The 25,554-nt window shown below is 32.0% G+C and overlaps 1 protein-coding gene across 2 annotated transcripts in view; it reads right to left on the bottom strand.

The window, feature by feature from the left end:
• LOC138698026 (arylalkylamine N-acetyltransferase 1-like) overlaps window positions 1-25,554 on the bottom strand; it is a 341,914-nt gene that overhangs the window by 239,264 nt on the left and 77,096 nt on the right. The window contains exon 1 of one of the 2 annotated variants that reach the window (XM_069823704.1): window positions 21,812-21,829. The exons of the other annotated variant lie outside the window; for it this stretch is intronic. The gene's annotated coding sequence lies outside the window, so the exon portion shown is untranslated. Of the gene's footprint in view, window positions 1-21,811; window positions 21,830-25,554 lie in introns of those variants that run through there. 2 annotated transcript variants of the gene reach the window in all.

Raw genomic sequence — 25,554 nt, 5'->3', positions numbered from 1 at the left:
CTAATCATGTTTATAATACAAACAGCATGTACATCAACAACACATATAAATTTAAATAAGTTACATTTTCACCAAATGAAATATGTTTCATGTCATCTATTTTTTTGTCATAATGGACGAAAATAGTCAGTGGACGAAAACTTAATGGACCAAGCATGAAAATGGACTGAATGGTCAGTGGACAAAATTTAATGGACGAGTCATGAAATGGACATATGTGACAGTGGACAAAAAAAAAGTGGACGAAACGTAGTGGATCAAAGGCCCTATAACAAAATTTAGTGCTACAACGTTTGGGTGGTCTTATCCTATATTGACCCTCTAAATCTACTTTAAATGCATTATCTTTCTTTTACTTATATTTATATCATTTTCACTTTCATTATAATTTATTCTCCACCACCTTCAGCTTCCTCATCATGTCATCACGTAGAGAGAGGCGTCTCAATTACCTTGGACTTAATTTGCTGCAAGCCATTAAAAAGAATTAAGATAATACAGCACGCAAAGCTTGATACACTTGTGATGTGACAAGGCTCAGCATTGTGTGTAGAGAACGTGAGTCTCGTACACCTGGTGCAAACAGTTCTTGGTCCCTGCATCCCGCTTGATGAATGTGAGAGCTTTGTAGCAACTGGGAGGTTATTCTTGCGTAATAATCCCTTCCCCAGGCTCCGAGTCTGACAGCGGATATGTTAATTCTGTATCGCAACCCACGGAACTGAGGGTGGTTATGAAATATTTAACATATGGGAAGTCTAAAATCAATTAATTAAGCTGAAAATCTGTTGCTACGTTTATCCTCTTATAGTCTCTGCTGCTCTTTTCACCGCAAGGCTGCTTCATAGAGAATAATTTGTAGTGCCACGGCTTCTGGAATATTCAATTTGCACTTCTGTTATATTTTATGTAAAATACTTATCACGATTGTCCGTTTCCTATTAATAATAATAATAATAATAATAATAATAATGTAGTCCAATGTATTTTACTTTCTTTCCAATATATTTTACTTTCTTTTTTTTTCCTATTATGGTATTATTTTCATGTTGTTTAGTGTCGATTTTATTATGCTATTATTATTTTTTTGTTTTATGTTAGTATTCTGTTCTTTAACATTCCGTTAAATTTTAACTCCTTGTATACTTTGTGATCTGGTAGAGTGTAAGAGAAGGCCCTATGGCCTTAACTCTGTCAGTATAAAAAAGAATTATTAATAATATTAATAATATTATTATTATTACTATTATTAATATTATTACTAGTATTATTATTAATATTATTACTACTATTACTAATAATATTATTACTATTATTAATATTATTATTAGCCACCGGCGTGGTTCAGTCGGCGGAGTCGCTTGCCTGCCGATCTGAACTTGCGCTCGGACGTAGGTTCGACTCCCGCTTGTATTGATTACCTGGATGGGTTTTTCCGAGGTTTTCCCCAACCGTAACGCAAATGTCAAATAATCTATGGCGAATCCTCGGCCTCATCTCGCGAAAATACTATCTCGCTGTCACCAATCCTAACGACGCTAAATGATCTAGTAGTTGATACATCGTCGTTAAATAATCGAATAAAAATATTATTATTATTGTTATTATTGTTATTATTGTTATTATTGTTATTGTTATTGTTATTATTGTTATTGTTATTGTTATTATTATTATTATTATTATTATTATTATTATTATTATTATTATTATTATTATTGGGAAATGAGTTGATAGAAGAGGAAAACGGGAATGTCGTTAGATACAACTGTCCACGATATTTTCTTTATCAATTGCAAATTTCATTTGAATTCGCAAACTTAAGATAAATCTTTGTTTTGGAAACGTAACTTTCCAATCATTGGAATGACATTATATTAAGAAAGCTTGCATTCTTTAGATTAATTATTATTTATCCAAGTAAACTGGTAAGGCGAGAATTTTCACCGTTTGAGTCGATGTACATAACTTCAATAAAATTATGTCTACGGCATGCCTTGTTCAATTTCATTATAACGTCCTATGTTGACTTAAAGATATGCCGTGTGTCGCGCTGAACCCATATTCCGACTATCCTATTATGTGTGCGTTCACTGGCTGGTTGAAAAGTCCCAAACATGGATATGGGAAATCATCGAAGATTAGCCTATGTGTAAAATCTCGAAAGGAGATATCGATGAAAGGAATTAATTTTCTTCTTCTTCGTCGGCATTTCCTCTCGGGAGCTCGCAGTTTTCAGCTTTCACAGATCTTAGTCGTTCCAATCATTATAGACCTACTATATTTATAGAGTTTGTGAACTCCGCTGCACCTTTGCAATGATTTCTAATTTCTGTAAGAGAAATTTTATACCCTAATCCGTTTGCAGAAGTTCTCCTGGTTGTCATAGTTTTGAAGCATCGTGTGGTTCTTCTTCTATTATTACCGCGTCACGTGACTACGGTTTAAAATTTGACGCGGGCAGAATCTATCAACTGGCCAAACGGACTATAAGTACCAGGCCCGTTTCATCCATTACTTTGTGTATGTATACTTCCCACTCCAGAGTCGTACTATCTCTTCTCCTTTTCTTTGCAAAAGATCATTTTATAATTTTCTTTGGCCATCTACATTCCGGTAGGCGTTGGATATGTTCATACCACTTCAGTCCTCTATTTTCTAGTGCCTTGGATATTGAACATGTAATCCGGTCCCCATTCTTGTTCAGACTTGATCATTTCGTATTCTGTCTCTTCGTGTTAATTGTGAATTTATTTTCAATGTGTTTCATTTTGGTATTGAGTCACGAGAGTCTCCACCGAAAGACCGGCTACTTTTTTTTTCTGAAGTCTTCGATTCGTTTTTTCGAAACTAGAGCTGATTGTGTTATTACCGTAAGCTAGGGAAGTCACATATATGGAGCGTGTTTTGAAGACATCGTGAGGCATGAGGCAGACAGTACACGAAGCTGATAAACAAGGCATGGAACACTGTGAAACAGTAATGCATTCATTAACCTGGAATCGTGACACACATGAATGTCCGAGGTCTGTGACATACTGCCTTGTCAACAACAACTACAGTACGTTCTTGAGTGAGTTATGTTGGGCAAGCCCGAGTGACAGAATTTCTTCGTTTCCGCACTGCATAATGACCAGACGTGACTGCCTAGTGGAATTTTTACTTTAACTGCAAATAAATTGCGTCAACCATTCTTATCTATTATATATAATTATTTAAGGAACAGCGAGCAAAATCAAACGTCGAAATTAAATTTTTTCTTTTCATAGACTTTCTCTCTTTGAAGTTCAGCCTTAGATCTATTTAGGCACTTTCATTCTTCACTATACAGACACGTGACAAGATTCTCGTAACGCTAGGAGAGCACAACGACAAGTTTGCAAGACAGAACTATACAGTAGTGTAGCCTTGTGGCAACGAAAGAGACTCGTGATCCGGATATGCACTTGGGCATGGATTCGAATCCCGCTTTGGCTAATTAAATGATAGTTTTCTCTCGAGATTTTCTCCAACTATAAGTTGAATATCAGGTAATTCTATGGCAAATCCTCGGACTCATCTCGCTATCTCTATTTCCACTGGCGCTAAATAATAATAATAATAATAATAATAATAATAATAATAATAATAATAATAATAATACTTTATTGCCAGAATAAAGATACATATTGCTCTTTTATATAAAAACACTCTAGCACCCCCAGAAATAGTAAGTTACATCGTGCTCATGGAGCGTTCCACATGATGTTACGACATTTTATTAAATAACAGAGTAAAAAGTAAAAGAAGAAGAAGAAGAAGACGAAGAAACACAGATATCAGAATAATTAAACTTCAAATTTTCTCTCTAAACAGCAATTTTTTAATTGATTTTTTTTAAATAAAGAGCATTAGCAAATTGTATGTTTGGGAATTTAATTATTAGGCCTATCATGTTATAAAATAAAGCCTTGGACCGAAGTTGCTACTGTGATTATATGCTACAGTTGTGGTACATTTAGGTTCTGTCAACCATATGTTGTCTGACCTTTTGGTTTTATATTTATGTGAATATAAATTAAATATATTTCGGTTTTTATGTACGAAATTCAATAATACATTGTTATACATTTAATGGAAGTCAAATACTTTAAATTCTGAATATAGCAGTTCTGAAGGATAATCAAGAGGTTTATTAAGGCATATTTTTATTATTCTTTTCTGTAGCAGAGTTAATGGTATGAGGGAGGTACTATAAGCACTACCCCATCCTATAATGCCGTATTGTAATATAGCTTGTACTAATGCGAGATAAATCAGTTGTAAAGTATGGACAGTCAAGTAATTTCGTAGGATGACAAAATAGTGAATAATTTTTCTTAATCTATTGCACATAAAAAGAACATTTTTATCCCAACGTAAATGTTGGTTGATTAATAACCTTAAAGTTGATACAACATCGTTAAATAATAGATTAAAGAGACAGAACAGAGCATCAAATATCGGTGTCTGACACATAATTTTATCGGAGTTGCAATTATAATCAAAGACCATAACCTCCCTACAGGTCAAATATGTAACAATAATTTCATACACGAAAACCTACGACGAAATAATCTGTATAAAATTATTTCGCAACCAGAAATTCTTTATTCCTTAGAATTTTATCATTGTTATGGTTTGACCTTGTACTCACTCAGGCTATATCAATCTTATACATTAAACTTGTAGCAGGATTCCCATGACGTGGAATCTGCTTGGTCTTTATCTGAGACTAACACGATGGTTTTTCTGAACCGACGCATGCAACATACGGGGTGCGAGGCCCGCATCGCACAAATCCGGACTACACTAGAGATAGTGAGTGGTTTCTATAACTGCGAGATGCAAGGTCTGTGCACCTCGCGACCATAGAAACCACTCACTATCTCTCATGTAGTCCGGATTTGTGCGAGGCGGGCTTCGCACCTCTCACGTCGCATGCGTCGGTTCAGAAAAACCAAGGCTTTAAAGTTTCAGCATAACCAATAAATATGAAGAATGTGAGTAAATATTCTTCGCTATCACAAACTAAGAAAATGAAATTCTTTATGTATTTAAATTTAGAAATTTCTATATATCTTATTATTCATATAAATGTTATCGCTGTTAGGGTTTGGTTTTATATTTATATTTTATCAGGAAATTATCACATTAGACAAACACACATGCGACAGGACTTCCGCAATGTGAGATGAGTACAAAGACGAGTCTCCGCTCAAGAAAGCAAACATTCATGCATGAGACGGAAAGGGTTCGCATTTCTATTTACAGTTCGAGGTTTAACAGGAGCAGTATTAGCAAAGTCATCAACTGATATTGTATTATATGACACTCGTGTAGTAGTAGCCCATTTTCTCTGTGTTTTATCAGTAGGAGCAGTATTTGCTGTTATAGCAGGTTTTATTCACTGATACCCGGGGGTGTAGTCTTAAATAAAATGTTACCAGGGCGCATCATGAAAAGTTATTGTTATTATTATTATTATTATTATTATTATTTTTGTTTTATGGTTTTGTTATATTTGTGCTGAACTGTAATTGGCCACTGGCTGTTGTACAGCACATTAAATATAAATAAATAAAAAAATAAAATTATTATTATTATTATTATTATTATTATTATAGTTACTATTTCTTATTAGTAATACCGCTACTATTTACTACTAATCTATACTTATAAAATACAAACTAGAGTAAGAAGCAAGTTAAGACAGTTATTATTTTAAAAAGTAAAAATAAAGAACCAGGGCGCTTCCAGGCTGCAGGAAATAATACCGGAGTGAAGCCCTAGCCCGCCCTGGCAGATTACATCCCTGAACTGATGCCTATTATTTTAACCTACGACTGGTCCCTTCATCTCAAAGTTAAGGTTACATCTTAACCATTTTGTACATCATCATCTATAAATTTAAAATTATGATCTACTTATGTCCAATTCACATTTCTGCCGAAAGATAGACACATACATATATCGCTTTATTCTTGTAACTATGTATTTTATTCTTATAAAATATATTCAAAACATTCAATGTCTTGAAAGATATTAGGATTCATCACAACAAGATAGCAAAGTCTAATAAACATGGGTCTTAACCCGTAATGGGTGAGGTGGTGACTGTGAGTATCCAGCCTTTGTAAGAAAAGGAAGCCTGCGCCAGGTGGATGTGCGGAGATATTTTTTTCTTTTTCATTGCTTATTATGCTGCCTGCTTCTCTAATTTTGAAGAAAAAACAAATAAAAGTACTGGATTATATAAATTAAAAATTTAGTTTGATTATCTGAGTGCTACGATACAAGTTTCTAAGTTGAGGTAAGTGCAATTCCCACCTCATCAGTTACGTCACTAGAAAAATACCTCACCACTTACGGGTTAAACTTAATAGCTTCTGAGATAAGGATACTTGTTTATCAACGTCATAGATGCCCAATGTGATTTCCATTCATTGTAGTAATGTAGTGCATCTTTCTGCCCCACGTCTTATGGGTTATCCTTTTATTTACTACATTTCCGATTACATTTACTACATTGTATACCCCATAAGATACAAGCAAAGAGCTCACATTAGAAGATTCGCTTTCACCTCTCAGAATGTTCAGTTGCAATTAGTGAGTTTTAATATAATTTTTTTTCTAGTAAGTTACGAACAATTTGATGCTTTTGTTTTCATTTTTAGAAAATATTTTTTTTTAGTATTAGCACATATTTTTTTAATTTTTAGCATATAAAAAATTAATATTTCTAAGTTTTTTAGCACATAAAAATCCGGATCCTAGTTATCACCAAATTATTCTACCGACACAAGATAATTGTGCAGCTAACAGAGCGTCATTATATAATCAAAAGCAAGCCGGTAACTCTGTTACATTGCGATACTGATGCTTTCGAATTGTTCGTTATATAGACATTCGTGAAATATAGTGTCTTCATAAAATATTGAAGAATCGTTAATGGAAAATTTCTATCATAAAATCAATAAGCCGATAAAGGTGGCTTAAAGCTAAATTCTAATATACCGTCACCGCTTGTCAGATACTTGGTAATCCCTCTGAAATCCCTACGGCAAACAGGAGCAGGCAATGCGCCATCCAATGTAAAAGCAACGTGCTGCAGTAACGGTACGTGTTACAGAACAGTTTTACGCGCGTGTCGCAACGTACATTAAATTTCAGGAAATATTTAATATTTTTAAGAACATTACTGGCCTTTATAAATATATTTATGTCTACAAAACCATTTCTTAACATTAACAAGGAAAAGTTATAACAAAAACAGAAGTTGAAAATTTTCATTACCGTATGTGAGTTATCGCCACCAATAAGCCACCATAAAAGAACTTGTAATAATTGTCACTGAGATATCGAAAGATTTCTTCCTCTATCACATGAATATCTTGTGTTATTAAATTTATTTGGTTGTAAACAGTGTTAAATTTAATTGAAATGTTCATTTTGAATATAATCTGTAACGCTGCATAAATTTTTAATTCAAATTTTATTTAAGATAGATACTGTAGCCTACATGTTATGAAATATTTTGTGCATAAATTTAAATCAAAATACAGGGACGTGTTGATTGGCGGTGCGGCACCTAGTTTTTTTTTTTTTTTTTTAACCTATGGACGTTCTCCTTTAAAGACGATTCCAGGACTCAAAAATTACTTGTACAATTATTTAAAAAGCTGCATATATTTTTTATTATTTTGAGCAATAGATAAATATGTCGTATTTCGGTCATCTTTATGAAATTAAATGAAGGAAATTTCATGAAATTTCTTTCGTTCTGGTTAAAAAAAAACATTTTTTCCACATCTTCAGACTAAATACATCTGTTGTAAACTGGTTTTCTATCGTTTTATAGCATGATCCTTACCTCTGTTTACACTAGGTATGTAATTCAGTGCTGCTTCTTTAAAATGTTGAGCCGTAATCTTTCGGTATTTTTTTCAGTTTTTCTGTAGCCTAAATACAATTTAATTTCCTATATGCTCCTATTATATTATTATTATTATTATTATTATTATAATTATTATTATTACTATCATCATACCATTATCATTATTATCATCATCATCATCATCATCATCCAATATTGTGAAAGCTTCTAAGGATATTAAACATTTCATTTAGTTGCTTTCAAGTGCTGTTCGTTTTGTATTTCCTGCCTATATTTCAGTACCATACCTAAGTGCTGCCTTCTCTGTTATTAGCTCAAATTATTTTCTCAATTGACATCAACATCATCATCGTCTATATGATTTATGCTTTTTTAAGGCGTGTCCTGTCTCTTAAAGTTCTGACATTTATAGTTCATTATTTGTTTCAGAATACTGTTTCTAATAATTTCTTACACATGTATTTTCCAATTATTTCTTTACCCGCTATTTTGTCTCTTAAATTAAAACTTCAGTTCTTAGTTACATAGAAGTACGTATTCTGCAACACTTATCTCGTAAATTTAATTTTTATTTTACTTTTTTATTTCTGTTAGGGCCCAGTATTTAGAGGAATTCAATAATATGGATACTTCTATAAATCTGTATCTTAAATTATGTTCTTTACGTTTTTAGAAGTATTTAGTGTGTGATAAATAATTGTTAAACTTGTTTATTTTCCTAGATGTGGGCCCACCTTAAATTTTCTGTAGGATTTATAAACGAATTAGTTTCACCCTGCACCCATGATACATACATATATTAACTATTTCTTTTAAGAAATATGACAAAAACTTCTAGGACATCGGAAACATTAGAAATTTAAGTCTGTAATCACAGAGACAGTTCTATTTCAGAATTAGAAGATAAATGGGGTAAAACGGTCGTGCACATCGCAATCGTATGAAAAGCAAATTAATTTAGAAGGGTTATTGATATATTTTCATCGAAATCAATCTTCATTATTTCATCCACTGTTACAGATTTTGTAATTTTTATTGTATATCTTTGTCTTATTAAATGCAAAGGCAGTATTTAATAGATATATAATAAAATAATAGAGCAAATGCCTCCAAGTACCTGTCTGTAGATTTCAGCAACATGCAAACTAGCAGAATGGCAGTGGAAGAGCTGGTAACACTACATATCGAAATCACTCAAGAAAATTTGTTGATATAATTTAGATAAATGTTTCCAAGCGACTCTGTGTTGAAGTACCGTACACTTCTTTTACATAATGACGTTTCCGATTAAAATGACTAACAATTAACTTAATCGAACGCGTTATTGCGGAATAATTTATTGAGCAAGTAACCTTGCGACACACCCATGCATGCAGTTGGCCATCTGGAATGTAATCAGGAAATTATCGTTAAACTTAATGTCACTTGTTCGAGTCCTGGAAATGTACATTATTTTATTACCCCTCATGGTTTTTCTGCACTACTAGAATGGATTGTTTTATTTGATTCTTTATGATTAGGAATGTTAACATAAATAAATGCATATGAAATGAACATTTAAAGACTTTAAAGACCTTATCTTCTACAGTGAGACTGCCTTGGTGATGGTATTCAGGATTTTCTAGGTCTAGAACAGACTCCAACATTACAATGCCCTATCGGGCTTCAGATACTTGCCCGCACGGGAAGAACGAATCAAGGTCGAGATAAAGCTATGACGCTTGTTATCGCTGCAGTTACTATTATTTTCTACACAATGTAACCTTCCCTCCTTTGCAGTGTTGCCAACCCTAGAGAAATTTCCCTAGATTTAGGGAAAACCTACACGTTATAGGGAAAGGCAAACTAGGCTTAATTCTAGAGAATTTTTTTTATCGCGTTTTGAGATTTTTTCGCTCATAACATTCATTTCCTGATTGAAACCGTACAACAATTTTTTTTTTAATTTTTATTTGAATTAAATGATATGAAAAACATGGCGTAATTACTTCACATTCTGTTCTTGTCAAACCATGTAGGCCTATGTCAATTGCTCCATTAGAAACTGAATTTATTTCTTGTATAAAAAAGAACAGAAATTAATTGGCAGGGAATAGTAATTATTTCACAATACTAATATTTCTAATACAGATAAAGATAAGTATGTGGAACCTTTTTGGGAGGAAACTGCTCAGGTAAAGAAAATGGCATTACGGTGGCATTTCCACTCCATGTTAAGCTTATTGAGCATATTTTGATATTACCACACTCTACTGCTTCTGTGGAGAGGTTTTCTCATCTCTAAACAATATGAAAACATAGACAAGGAATAAACTTGCCAGATCAACAATAATTTCAGGCCTATTGCAAAATAGAAGAATAATAGAAGGGGGTCTATTAACAATTAATTTATGGGGGTATGAAATCAAAATTCAGATCTGGATCTATGTGTGATTTTAAAAGGAAATCAGAAGATCTTTCCGATAGCTAGTGAATAATTCCAAATTCAGAGTGGGAACCATCACACTAAATAATGTTTTAGTGTGATCGGTTTCGGTTGTCTTAATGTGTTTATTCTTAATTCTGAATTATTATTGAAGAGAGAAATGCTTTCTGATGAGGATCGTTTTTACTTCTTAAATTTATGGTAGGCATTTTTTTTACTTTGAAGTAACTTAGAAATATTCATGATGTGTGATGCTAGACATTTTTGTCATTGTTATGTGCTTTGACGTAACTTGCTATTTTGTTATTATGGGATGATGCTGTATTCTGTTTCTTGCAAAAGTGTCTGATTTTTTTACGTAGAACATAGCTCTACTCTTGAATAAATATTGTAATTAGCCTGCAGAATTGCAATAATTAAAATTTTTCGCTAATATATTTTGCAGTTTTAGGGAAATTTATCCTTTATAGGGAGAAAACAAGCAATGACTAGGGAAATTCAACGCATGAGATTGGCAACACTGCTCCTTTGCCTGCTCACTGCTGCCCGCTGCCCAGAATCGTGCTCACTGACAGTTACTGGTCTAGTACTTAATATCAAGTAAAATAGTGTTGCAATGTATCACATCCGTAGCTGAATTTTGATATAAAATATATTATAAATTAATTCTTAATCAAATTAAAATGTCATTATGTGTAAATGTAGCCTATTACTGTTGAAAATTGTTTAATATTTCTTTGAATTGCATTACCCATAATTAAAAAAAAATTGCTTGACTTGACAATATACCGCACCTTTCTGAAAGAATAGCAGAATCAGTTGTGCCTTATAAATTGTCATCAACATCATAATTAGTATTATCATAAAGAACTAAATAATTTTGGCTTTAATAAACTTCGTCTTCAAACCCCCCCCCCCCAAAATCATAATTGGTCACTGAAGCAGTTGTGGGGGGGGGGGGTTATTCATTGCTCTACAAATGTGTACCGGTAATCTGTTGCATGTTCTGTAATAATAAATTAATATATGCAGCCTATGTATGTACCTACGTCTGTATGTAGGTTTGTTTATTTTATGCATCATATATAAATTATATAAAATGTCTTCGTAGATCTATTGGATTGTTTCCCTTTGTTAATTCTTTGGACTTGTCCTCGGACCACATATTAGAGATGTAGCTGCTCTCACCAGTATTACGCAATTTCTATTTAACAATTTATTAAACTCAGTATCGCTGGAAATCTGGAATGGGATGTTCTGTCATTCATTATTCATTGAACTTCAGAAATAATACGTCTTTATCGCATAGACTTTTTGATGTAGTCAGTAAGTTGATATGTCACTGGTAGTTCACCTAGCTGGGTATGTATTTTTAAACATTGTGGAATGAGACCTAATGTATGTATTTATAGCGATTAATCGTTTGAGTAAAACAACAAACATTTCTTTGGGGTTTATACATTTGTTTATGGTTTTCGAGAAGAAAAATACTCTTTGAACCAACTTTGATGGTCACATCAGCGAGTAGGAATTATAAAGAATGGACATTGAGCGAATTTCCCTGGTCTGTTTTTCTGCACGCTTGCGCTCCCTTAGCGTATAATTCCACTTTCAAATGCTAGAGGTCAGTATAATCGCGAACGGTGGAACAGTAATCCTGATTCGTTGGCAAGTCTGCTGAAAAGTATCAGCGCCAACTTTAGGGAAAAAGGCAAAACCTCCCGCTGATGCAGATCAGATAGAACTGGTTTGAAGGTCACTGAAATAAGGCACTACTACATCAAAGGTACCGATGCGCAGCGTCCATATTTATAATTCCCTACATGCTGGTCACACCGTCGAGAAAACCACTTACGTTTACAACGCAGTTTGTATTATATTGAATATAATTCTAGTGTAAATTAAATGTTCTGAAAATGATTTATACTACTCAAAATGTAACACAGCCTAGGAGTTATTCGAAGTACATAATTATGAAATTTATTCATCGTATTAATTTAAATGCCAAAGGAAGAACTGACAAGATGTAGGCCTTATGTAATCGGGCAGGTAAAAGCTATATTTTAATTACGTTCATTTATCGTTTTACGATAAAACGAGATCTAAGAAATGGTAGCCATTAGCCATTATAAGATTTTAAATACGCTAATTTATTCGTAATTACATGCTTTATTACCCTTATAAATAAATTCGCCTGGTCTCGTTTCACTTTTTTTTTTTTTTTTGAATACATCAAGTAAAATCTTCTGGTTGAGATTATGACTGATATGTTTATCTATTATCAGGCAGTACATCTCACTTGACAATTTGTGTCAGGGGAAGAACAATTATTGTTTTTATGCATCTGAAGTCTGACTAATGTAATATGTAGCTAGTCGGCGATATATACAACGGAGGGGGAAAGGAACTGGCCACCCTACCCCATTATCTCCAGGCCTAGTTGCCTCACAAGTGGTGGCTTCTTGGTATCACTTGTGAGGTTCAGACCTGTCTTCGGACAGTTGACTAAACAACAACAACATCAAGCAATTTTATTATTTGTGATATTGTTCCAGACTTTGATTTCTGATTCTAAGTTTCTGTTACCGTTAAAGTCTGTTACTTTTGCTTCAGATGTTGATTTATTTCATATTGTAGGCGTACTATTGTATTAGATATGAAAGAGCTGATTGTACCTAATATATCTTCTGAATTAGGGAAACTAATATAACGGTAAATTACCTTCAACTTCTCATTATGTGCAAGCTCACGTTTTAAAAGGATTTCAGAAGGCTGTGTAATATTAAACTAAGTCGTCTGAGTATTTTCTGTTAGCGAGAAGACTAATTTGCGCTAGCTTTTTAGCACATTACGTTATAACTCTGCTTATTAAAAATATCCTTCCCTAACTACAGAAAGTTTAACAGTGCATTAACTTTTTCCGCACGAAAAATCACAATATGTAGCAAATTCTATCCGGCACTCAGATTAAATTTAATGCTTCGGATCCAGCTTTATGGACGCCATTTCTACCAGATGCCACTCGTTACTAATTATTCAGTCGAGTTGAGTCATGTTTTGAAGTGCCGTTTGTATCTACACTTTAAGCTTCGCTTGCTCGTTTCAGAAGTAAGCAACACGATGGATTCTATTTCTGGAAGCTTAGACCAAAGTAAGCTTAACACAAGGACTGCATTATACAGTATGCCTATATCAATTTACTTCCAAGATACGATTTATTGATTTTTCTTTTTCACAGTCTAAAACGAGACTGTTTGATCTTTACAGTTAGTTTCAGTCCACATGTCTGTCGAAGATTTTCAGGTCCCCCCCCCCCAATATAACATTCGCTATATACCTATGGAAGAACACCATCACTATTATGTCTTTGGATAGGCACGAAACCGAACTTTAGTCTCAGGTTAGTTTGTATTTAAACCAACGGTGACCAAAACTCGAACGGCAGTGATTACACGCGAGAGACAGTCTAAGAAGTAAGGAGACGGGGGAGAGGTACATGGCATGAAAACTACAACCAGTGGTGATTCGTGCAATAATATTGAGTTCTTCATCAACCCCGCGAATAAAAATAGCAAGCTTTGCTGTATCAGTAATGTCACTACTGTCATCAAGAACCAATAAAAATAATTTACAATTCATTTTATATATCAATATGCCTGGTAAATTATTAAATAAGTATATAATAAATTTCAATCTTAAGACATATCAACTTGCAAATGTTTATTTGCTATTTAATAACAACATATGAACGTTTTCGCCGTTTAGGGCATCTTCAGATATAACAAAAAACATGTAATCTGGACCTATAATATTAAATTATGCAAATGACAAGGAGTAGAGAACAATATATGTAATACATGAGATTCATGAGCTTTATGTAAAATATGACATAATACAGGATGAATATTGAGATGATCTTTGGATTTTAAAATTAAACTGGACGAACATTTTTACATATAGCTCATGTTACAATTAAATATACAATGATTAAAATTTGTCAATGATGTTAAAATTTAAAATTTATAATGATGGTAATAAAATGTTTTAGAGTAATCATAACTGAGAATTGTCGTAAGTTACAAGATAGTTTGCGTAGCTGATGTTCGTGTGTTTTGTAATTGTTTCATCTGAAAATTGAGATGGAGAAATAATAATAAATGCAAAAAATATAAACGAGTTATTATATAGAGACGCAGATAATTATATTATAAAAGTACTTACTAAAAAACGTTCATTAATGAACTAATGTTGTTTATGTTAAAGAATTGCTATTAGGTGTAATTAGATTTGTTGAGATATTTGCTCGTTGAGTATGAATGTAGTGGAATGTACGAAGATTTCGTAATGAGTTTTAGTCATTCACTGAAAATTAAATAGAGAAAATCAATATTATATTTCGTAGTAATTAGTAATAATTAGAGGAGCTATAATACCAAATATATGTAAGTGAATTTAAGGCAGCAGTAATAATTATTATAAGATTACTTACTTAAAGAGGTCGTTGGCTTTTGAAATGGATGTTGTTTGACGACAGTGACTACTCTAATTTGATGACATCCTATTACGTGTCATCAGGTTTATTGAAATATGTAAATGAAGATGTTCTATAAATAGAAGAATATTAACTATTAATATGCTTTTCAATTTTGATATGAGGGAAGGATGTAATTGTTTTAATGAATTTGACGGCATTCAAATACTTACATTTGTGTGTGCTGGTGTTGGTGTGTTGGTGGTTTTAAGAGAACTGAGGCCTAGATAATCGTGTGTATTGAGGTATGCAGCGGCGCAAGAATATGAAAGGAACTATTTGAATGGCGTATCAAGATCAATGTGAATAGGTCTATTTTAAATTGCATACAGTGGATTTTTAAAGTTTAATAAATTTTCGTTAATTATATTATGATCTTTATTATGGTAGTAGGCAATAAAGAATTCTTCTGCTGCATTTATGAATTTATTATCATTGTATGTTTTTAAGATACTTAATGTATTCTGGTAATGACCTAATTCATGTCCAGTATTAATTAAGTGTGTTGCATATTTTGATTTTTCTCTATTATTTTTGAAATCGTTAACATGCTCCTTATATCTTGTTTTTTATATTACGTTTGGTTTGACCTATGTATTTCTTACTGCATGTGTGACATTTAAGCATATATATGCCTTTACTATTTAATTTATCTTTAGGATTTATTGTGTTATGGATATTGTTGTTTAACTTATTATTTGTTTTGAATGCTATGTTTATATTTTCTTTATTAAAGAAGTTTTTTAATTTATTAGATATGTATTTGTTGTAAGTGAGTGTTGACCAAAATTTTGATTTATTATTGTTTGTTTTTGTTAAGGTAGTGTTTGTCTGTCGTTGTCTATTGTTTTCTTTTTTCCGAATTAATTTTCGAATAAGGGTTTTACTGTATCCGTTATCATTTGCAATGTCTAAAATTCTTTGTACTTCTTTTTTGTATTTATTTTTGGATAATGGTATTTGTGTTAATCTATTTATTAGGTAATTAAACATACTTTGTTTTTGGTTTTGGGGATGTATTGAATCTGCGGGTATACTATGTGTTGTATGTGTTGGTTTTCTATAGATATCGTATTTCAGTTCAAATTTATGTTTTATTATTTTTAAATCTAAAAATGGAATCGAGTTATTTATTTCATGTTCAACTGTAAATTTTAGATTTTTGTGTAGTTTATTAAATGAATCAAGAATGGAATTATCTATTGTAGTGTTCTCATAAATTATGATTGTATCATCTACATACCTATAGTAAGATTTAATGCTATGTTTATTTAGAATTTAATTGATTTTGTTATCCTCTATGTTTTGTAAGAAGATTTCGGTAAGAGTTCCTGATAAAGGGTTGCCCATAGCTAGGCCAATATTTTGTTTATATATTTTCTGATTAAAGATGAAATAATTTTGGGATGTAACTGTATTTAACAATCGTATTATTTGCTGAATTATATTTTCTGCTATTTGTAAATTTTGTAATTTTTCTTTAACAATGAGTATGGTTTCTTGAATTGGGATATTTGTGTACAAATTTTCTATGTCTAAAGACATCAATTTTGATTCATTGTTGATTTTTACTTTATTCAAGTTGTCTATTAAATGCTTTGTATTTTTATGGTGTATTGATTTTTTAATTGTAATATTCATCCTGTATTATGTCATATTTTACATAAAGCTCATGAATCTCGTGTATTACATATATTGTTCTCTACTCCTTGTCATTTGCATAATTTACTATTATAGGTCCAGATTACATGTTTTTTGTTATATCTGAAGATGCCCTAAATGGCGAAAACGTTCATATGTTGTTATTAAATAGCAAATAAACATTTGCAAGTTGATATGTCTTAAGATTGAAATTTATTATATACTTATTTAACAATAAAAATAAGCCTATATACAAATTTTCGTGTTTTTTTTTTTAATGTTCATCAATTAACACAATCTGAAATTTCCTGAATTCTCTTCTGGATATTTAGTCAAGAAATGCGCAGTTTTTTTTAATTAATTAACAACTTACATTAGACAAATTATTTCGGCCACCTTGATCATTACGCTTTTATAAAACTCTCCTTCGTTGGAAGGCTTACAAGAACGAGCTATTTTGTTCGCCACTAGATAGCTGGCTTCCTTACATTTATTTAAGTCATCTTTCTCTTCAAGACGATGATTTAAGGCTGATTTTAGTTCTTGGAGTTTAATAGCTCGTTTCATTACTACTCTAGCACAATTATTCAATCAGTTTCTCAATAATAATAATAATAATAATAATAATAATAATAATTATTATTATTATTATTATTATTAAATCAATAACTAGTAAATAACTGATGTTATCAAAAGATTAAAAAAATAAATTAAAATGGAGATATAACGTAATAATTATTTTATCATTCAACGGAAGATGTAGGCCTATATATTCAGGCACGTATATAAGAATTATGGTAACACTTGCTGATTAATAATAATAATAATAATAATAATAATAATAATAATAATAATAATAATAATACCTGTTACGCCTGTGTATTCAGCGTAATGCCCTGTAATGTCGCTTCTATATACTAAGTAGTTACGGTTCAATTAGTAGTACTACTAATTGAACCGTTGAGCAAAGCAATATATTACATTTTATCCGACAGAACAGCGAATAAATTCTTCTTCCCATTCTGTACGAAACCTACTGTTCCTGCTCGCAGACAGGAGGGTTTGTAGAGCGACATGTTACCGATGCTACTTACCTTCAGTACGTGAGCGAGACAGAGAAACAGGAAACTCCCCTTACCAGTATGAATATCTTTGATTACAAGATGTAATCACGATATCCAGTTTGGTCACCGCTGATTTAAACAAACAACCACGTAGTACACGGAATTCGAACCTTAACAGGAAATGTATTTAATGCCACAGTTGCTTACATTGCGGCCAGTTAAAATATAAATGTAAGTATTTTGTAGAGGTAGGTTGTCGTTATTTTTTTGTGGTCTACTACATAATATACAAAATTATGAGTTCAATTTAAATTGAAAGATATGCATGTCTACGTGATTTAATAATTACAAAAAGTTTATAATAAGTAATTGAAACTGAATATGAATATTATCATCTAATATTTGCAACGTGCATAATTGCAATTTCGAAGTAATATCTTCAATTAAGGAGAAAATGAATCATTGGACATTCGTAGAAGATGCTTTTAGAATATAATAATCAGGGAACGGATTTATATGGACTAAAAATATATGAAATATGTAAATATATATGTAGTTATTTTTACCAAAATATGGAATTAAATATGGATTTTTACCAGAATATGGAATTAAATATGGACTTAAAATTATAAAAAAAATGACTATGTACGTTAAATATTGGTACATTTTAATCAAACTAAACAAAAAATATAATGGACGTACCTTATCTTCCAATGTAGTTTCAACAAAACACAATTTTTATTGTCTGTTACCATAACAATAGGTTACAAACATTTCTTTCAAGTGCTGAAAAGTGAATCTTCTTCTATTGTCTCTGAGGATAGATTTATACTGACTAAAAGAGCGTTCGACGTCACAAGAAGTAACTGGTACATAATTCAATTTCACAATGTCTGCTGGGGATAAGTCCAAGTTAATCTTCACTGTTGATTCACCACTCATCACAGCAACAACCTTTTGTAGTTCTTCATATCCAGGGTTTTTTGAAAGTACAGTGTCCACCTTAGCTCTTACTGCATCTGCAACTTTACCTCTACCACGATTCAGTTGTTCCACAGTACTATTTATAATTTCAAAACTTTCAGATAGTGAAAGGTGCCTATTTTGGAGACTTTTGAGCGTTTTTATGATGCATGAAAATGTATGCTGAATGTGAGCTAAGTCATTCTTCACACTTATGTCACAGGTAACTGTTTTCGCAGTATCAATTGAGACTGCATCTTCAGAGTCCAATGCAAGGAGAACATTGTTAATAGAGTCTATATGTTCGGCATAATATTCAACTGCTTCTAGCCATGTACCCCATCTAGTTAAAATTGGCTTTGGTGGCAATGGAATTGCAGGGTACATTTCTTTCAACACGTTAACTCTACTGGGAGCTTTGAGAAATACTTTTTTCACTGATGAAATCAACAAATCTACTTTAGGGAAATTGTCTCTGACCACTTCTGCCACACGATGAAATGCATGCGCCACACAAGTAAAATGAGTCAATTTAGGATATACAACAGATAATGCTTGTCCAGCTTTGACCATATAAGGGGCAGCATCGCTAATAAAGAATAACACATTATCGTACATAATACCCTTTGGCCACAGGATACCCATAGCTTCGTTGAACAGTTTAACTATAGTTTTGTTATTGCACTTTTCTAGAACATCACAATGTAAAAGAATTCGTTCAGAATATTGTTCACTTAACAAACCGATAACTACATTACCAACAAGTCTACCTTCTTTGTCGGGAGTCTCATCAATGGAAACCCAAATTGAACTATCTTTAATTTCATCTCTTATCTTCTGTATTGTCTCATCGTAGATGGATGGAGCATACGTCTTCCTAAGTGTTGACTCATCCGGGATTGTATGTTGAGTATATTTTTCAAGGAATTCCCTGAAGACCTTATTCTTTAGTTTGTAGAGAGGAATATCAGCAGAGATGAGAGAACGGCACAGGTCGATGTTAAACTCAGATCTTACATTCGATGTTGTTGGTTGTGTTAAAAACAATTGTCTCTGCTTGGAATTTAGTTGTTTGTTGGCCTGATGTTTACTAGTTGTAATGTGTTGTTGCACCAGGAACTTTTGTGTAGATGATACTGCACACTGACACAAATTACAAAATAATATTTTATTGTCAGTTGATAAACCATCTTCTTTAAATTCTGAAATGTAACTTGTTAGTTTTGATTTTAAATTGACTGAATGACGTACTTTTGGCATATTTACCGTCTTTATAGTATGATTTACAAAACTGAACCTATGTGTACTCTGACTGGCATTTAACTGTTGAGCTGCACAACTGAAGTCTGTTAAAAATTTTAAATTAAATTAATACAGTTTTGTAACTTACTTTCCCATTGTTGATAGGACTGCTAATTTTCAAATAACTCTGATGTTAAAGGGATTACTGAACATGTGTTTAAATCTCTATTGTTGAAATGTATTTTTAAAAGTTAATGGAATTTTGTTTTGTTTTATTGTTAAACCTAATATAATATGGACTGTTTTATATGAAATATGGAAAATATATGGAAATTAACGAAAATATGTACTAAACTCTAAAATATGGAAAAATATGGAAAATAAAAGTAGGATTTTTCAACCCTACACATTGTGAAACATAAAGATAATGCAAAATATAAATTATATTAGCTTTATAAGTAAATATGTATTTACATATAAATCCTTTCCCTGATAATAATATTATTAATCAAAGTACTTAAATGTTACAAAAATATTGAAAATGTCATTACTTAAATTAAAAACAATTGTCAAAAAACTAATGAGAATATCCATCATTGTAATTAAAATGAGAATATTCATAATTCAAATTGTAGAGGAATTTGCCTCAAAATGGCTATATTTAGCACTGAAACTATAGAGACATATTTTCTTAAAATAGGAATGTACAACATTGAAGTTCAGAAAGAAACTTCCGACAAAATTAAAAAAAAAATAGGGTTGGAAATGTCGGGGAAATTTTTTCCAAAAGAGAATATTCAGCGTTGGAACTGCGAACGAAAATTGTCTAAAAATGAGAATTTCGGCATTGAAATTGAGGATGAAAATTTTATTGTCTCAAAATCAGAATATTCAGCACTGACATTACAGACATGTCTAATGTTGATTCAGAGACAGTATCCTCCCTTCCTACATCGCAGCGGTCTCTAAGTTTGTAGGCCTACTACAGGACAGGTAAAACGGAGAATGAAATTAAGAAAGAAAGATAAATCACGGATAAATTTCCGCAAATTGACGATGTGGGAATGAAAATTGTTTGAGTGAGAAAGTTCAGCATTGAAAATTTCGGGTGAAAATTGCCTCAATATCAGAATATTCAGGTTTGAATTTGCGGATAAAAATTGTTTGAAAATGACATTATTCGGTATTAAAATGTCGGATTAAATTACCTCAAGATGATACCTTTCTGTATTGAAATTTCGGATGAAGATTTCCTCAAATTACAATATTCAGCATTGAAATTACAAATAAAATTTGCCTCAAAATTGCAATATTCGGTATTGAAATTTGTGATGAAACTTATCTTCAAATCAGAATATTCAGCATTGAAATTCTGAATGATAACTGCTTCTTCAGAGTGAGAATATTCAGTATTGAAATTTAGGATATGTGAAGATTCAGAAATTTCGGCTAAATGTTGCCTCAAAATAATATTCGGTACTATTGAAATTTCTAATAACAATTTTCTCAAAGTGAGAATATTCAGCATTGAAATTGAGAATGAGAATCATTCTCAAAATGAAAAGTATGTAAAATGATACCTTTGAGCACTGAGAGAGAAATGTTCTGAAGATCTGAATATTCGGCATTGAAATTTCATGGATTGTAGATGTAGAGTGGGACAAGCCCAAGTGTATTTAGGCTACTCAAGTGATGTCGTTATGTTACTTCCAACCTTTGACACGGGCGAGAAGTGACCTGTAAATTTTGTCTGGAGTCTTCTAATTCAGGGACAGAGTTCTTTTATGTTCCGTAAATATACAATATGGGACTCCCAGCTTCACTTTCTTTCCAGAAGAAATCATTTTAAGAATTTTGATCGCCCTTAAAAATCCATCATTCCCGATCGGGTTTTGACTCCGCGGACCTCGGGTCCAATAGAAGAATATTTTAATTGAAATTACAGAATAACGATGATACGATATAAAAATGAAAATATGACGGTTAAAATTACATAAGAATATTAATAATATTGAAATTACATAGATTGTTACCTTGTAAATGTTGGTCGATGCAGCACTGGATGCCTGCTGCCTGGTAATCCTTATCAAGTGAGCTTGATAACAGTTAAGATTACTTCTGAAGTTAAATATTGAGGTCGCAATCTATATACGTGTTCGTGTGTTGATGAAAGTGATGTATATAGTAAACTATTCGATATGAAGCGTACTCCTCATTGGCTCTAGTTACGATATTACGATTATTACATCGGACAGTGAAAAGCACATAATCAGTAACATGCAGAAATTCATAATGGCTGATACATACTTGTCCTTCGTCTATATCCGTTAGTTAAAAAGCATTCCAAAAATAAACAATAACAAACTTTTGTTCTATTGTTAGCTTTATAGTCTTTGATATGAGTCGTATAATTGCAAAACCATCTAAATCACAATCACATATTTTTTTCAAGAAACACGAAAAACGTTATAACCAGGGAACGGATTTATATGGACTAAAAATATATGAAATATGTAAATATATATGTAGTTATTTTTACCAAAATATGGAATTAAATATGGATTTTTACCAAAATATGGAATTAAATATGGACTTAAAATTATAAAAAAATGACTATGTACGTTAAATATTGGTACATTTTAATCAAACTAAACAAAAAATATAATGGACGTACCTTATCTTCCAATGTAGTTTCAACAAAACACAATTTTTATTGTCTGTTACCATAACAATAGGTTACAAACATTTCTTTCAAGTGCTGAAAAGTGAATCTTCTTCTATTGTCTCTGAGGATAGATTTATACTGACTAAAAGAGCGTTCGACGTCACAAGAAGTAACTGGTACATAATTCAATTTCATAATGTCTGCTGGGGATAAGTCCAAGTTAATCTTCACTGTTGATTCACCACTCATCACAGCAACAACCTTTTGTAGTTCTTCATATCCAGGGTTTTTTGAAAGTACAGTGTCCACCTTAGCTCTTACTGCATCTGCAACTTTACCTCTACCACGATTCAGTTGTTCCACAGTACTATTTATAATTTCAAAACTTTCAGATAGTGAAAGGTGCCTATTTTGGAGACTTTTGAGCGTTTTTATGATGCATGAAAATGTATGCTGAATGTGAGCTAAGTCATTCTTCACACTTATGTCACAGGTAACTGTTTTCGCAGTATCAATTGAGACTGCATCTTCAGAGTCCAATGCAAGGAGAACATTGTTAATAGAGTCTATATGTTCGGCATAATATTCAACTGCTTCTAGCCATGTACCCCATCTAGTTAAAATTGGCTTTGGTGGCAATGGAATTTCAGGGTACATTTCTTTCAACACGTTAACTCTACTGGGAGCTTTGAGAAATACTTTTTTCACTGATGAAATCAACAAATCTACTTTAGGGAAATTGTCTCTGACCACTTCTGCCACACGATGAAATGCATGCGCCACACAAGTAAAATGAGTCAATTTAGGATATACAACAGATAATGCTTGTCCAGCTTTGACCATATAAGGGGCAGCATCGCTAATAAAGAATAACACATTATCGTACATAATACCCTTTGGCCACAGGATACCCATAGCTTCGTTGAACAGTTTAACTATAGTTTTGTTATTGCACTTTTCTAGAACATCACAATGTAAAAGAATTCGTTCAGAATATTGTTCACTTAACAAACCGATAACTACATTACCAACAAGTCTACCTTCTTTGTCGGGAGTCTCATCAATGGAAACCCAAATTGAACTATCTTTAATTTCATCTCTTATCTTCTGTATTGTCTCATCGTAGATGGATGGAGCATACGTCTTCCTAAGTGTTGACTCATCCGGGATTGTATGTTGAGTATATTTTTCAAGGAATTCCCTGAAGACCTTATTCTTTAGTTTGTAGAGAGGAATATCAGCAGAGATGAGAGAACGGCACAGGTCGATGTTAAACTCAGATCTTACATTCGATGTTGTTGGTTGTGTTAAAAACAATTGTCTCTGCTTGGAATTTAGTTGTTTGTTGGCCTGATGTTTACTAGTTGTAATGTGTTGTTGCACCAGGAACTTTTGTGTAGATGATACTGCACACTGACACAAATTACAAAATAATATTTTATTGTCAGTTGATAAACCATCTTCTTTAAATTCTGAAATGTAACTTGTTAGTTTTGATTTTAAATTGACTGAATGACGTACTTTTGGCATATTTACCGTCTTTATAGTATGATTTACAAAACTGAACCTATGTGTACTCTGACTGGCATTTAACTGTTGAGCTGCACAACTGAAGTCTGTTAAAAATTTTAAATTAAATTAATACAGTTTTGTAACTTACTTTCCCATTGTTGATAGGACTGCTAATTTTCAAATAACTCTGATGTTAAAGGGATTACTGAACATGTGTTTAAATCTCTATTGTTGAAATGTATTTTTAAAAGTTAATGGAATTTTGTTTTGTTTTATTGTTAAACCTAATATAATATGGACTGTTTTATATGAAATATGGAAAATATATGGAAATTAACGAAAATATGTACTAAACTCTAAAATATGGAAAAATATGGAAAATAAAAGTAGGATTTTTCAACCCTACACATTGTGAAACATAAAGATAATGCAAAATATAAATTATATTAGCTTCATAAGTAAATATGTATTTACATATAAATCCTTTCCCTGATAATAATATTATTAATCAAAGTACTTAAATGTTACAAAAATATTGAAAATGTCATTACTTAAATTAAAAACAATTGTCAAAAAACTAATGAGAATATCCATCATTGTAATTAAAATGAGAATATTCATAATTCAAATTGTAGAGGAATTTGCCTCAAAATGGCTATATTTAGCACTGAAACTATAGAGACATATTTTCTTAAAATAGGAATGTACAACATTGAAGTTCAGAAAGAAACTTCCGACAAAATTAAAAAAAAAATAGGGTTGGAAATGTCGGGGAAATTTTTTCCAAAAGAGAATATTCAGCGTTGGAACTGCGAACGAAAATTGTCTAAAAATGAGAATTTCGGCATTGAAATTGAGGATGAAAATTTTATTGTCTCAAAATCAGAATATTCAGCACTGACATTACAGACATGTCTAATGTTGATTCAGAGACAGTATCCTCCCTTCCTACATCGCAGCGGTCTCTAAGTTTGTAGGCCTACTACAGGACAGGTAAAACGGAGAATGAAATTAAGAAAGAAAGATAAATCACGGATAAATTTCCGCAAATTGACGATGTGGGAATGAAAATTGTTTGAGTGAGAAAGTTCAGCATTGAAAATTTCGGGTGAAAATTGCCTCAATATCAGAATATTCAGGTTTGAATTTGCGGATAAAAATTGTTTGAAAATGACATTATTCGGTATTAAAATGTCGGATTAAATTACCTCAAGATGATACCTTTCTGTATTGAAATTTCGGATGAAGATTTCCTCAAATTACAATATTCAGCATTGAAATTACAAATAAAATTTGCCTCAAAATTGCAATATTCGGTATTGAAATTTGTGATGAAACTTATCTTCAAATCAGAATATTCAGCATTGAAATTCTGAATGATAACTGCTTCTTCAGAGTGAGAATATTCAGTATTGAAATTTAGGATATGTGAAGATTCAGAAATTTCGGCTAAATGTTGCCTCAAAATAATATTCGGTACTATTGAAATTTCTAATAACAATTTTCTCAAAGTGAGAATATTCAGCATTGAAATTGAGAATGAGAATCATTCTCAAAATGAAAAGTATGTAAAATGATACCTTTGAGCACTGAGAGAGA

The sequence above is a fragment of the Periplaneta americana genome, chromosome 4 (genome assembly GCF_040183065.1).
Source record: "Periplaneta americana isolate PAMFEO1 chromosome 4, P.americana_PAMFEO1_priV1, whole genome shotgun sequence".
NCBI lineage: Eukaryota > Metazoa > Arthropoda > Insecta > Blattodea > Blattidae > Periplaneta > Periplaneta americana.
Note: the sequence above shows the minus strand (reverse complement) of the source record. Positions and strands in the feature narration are given on the sequence as shown.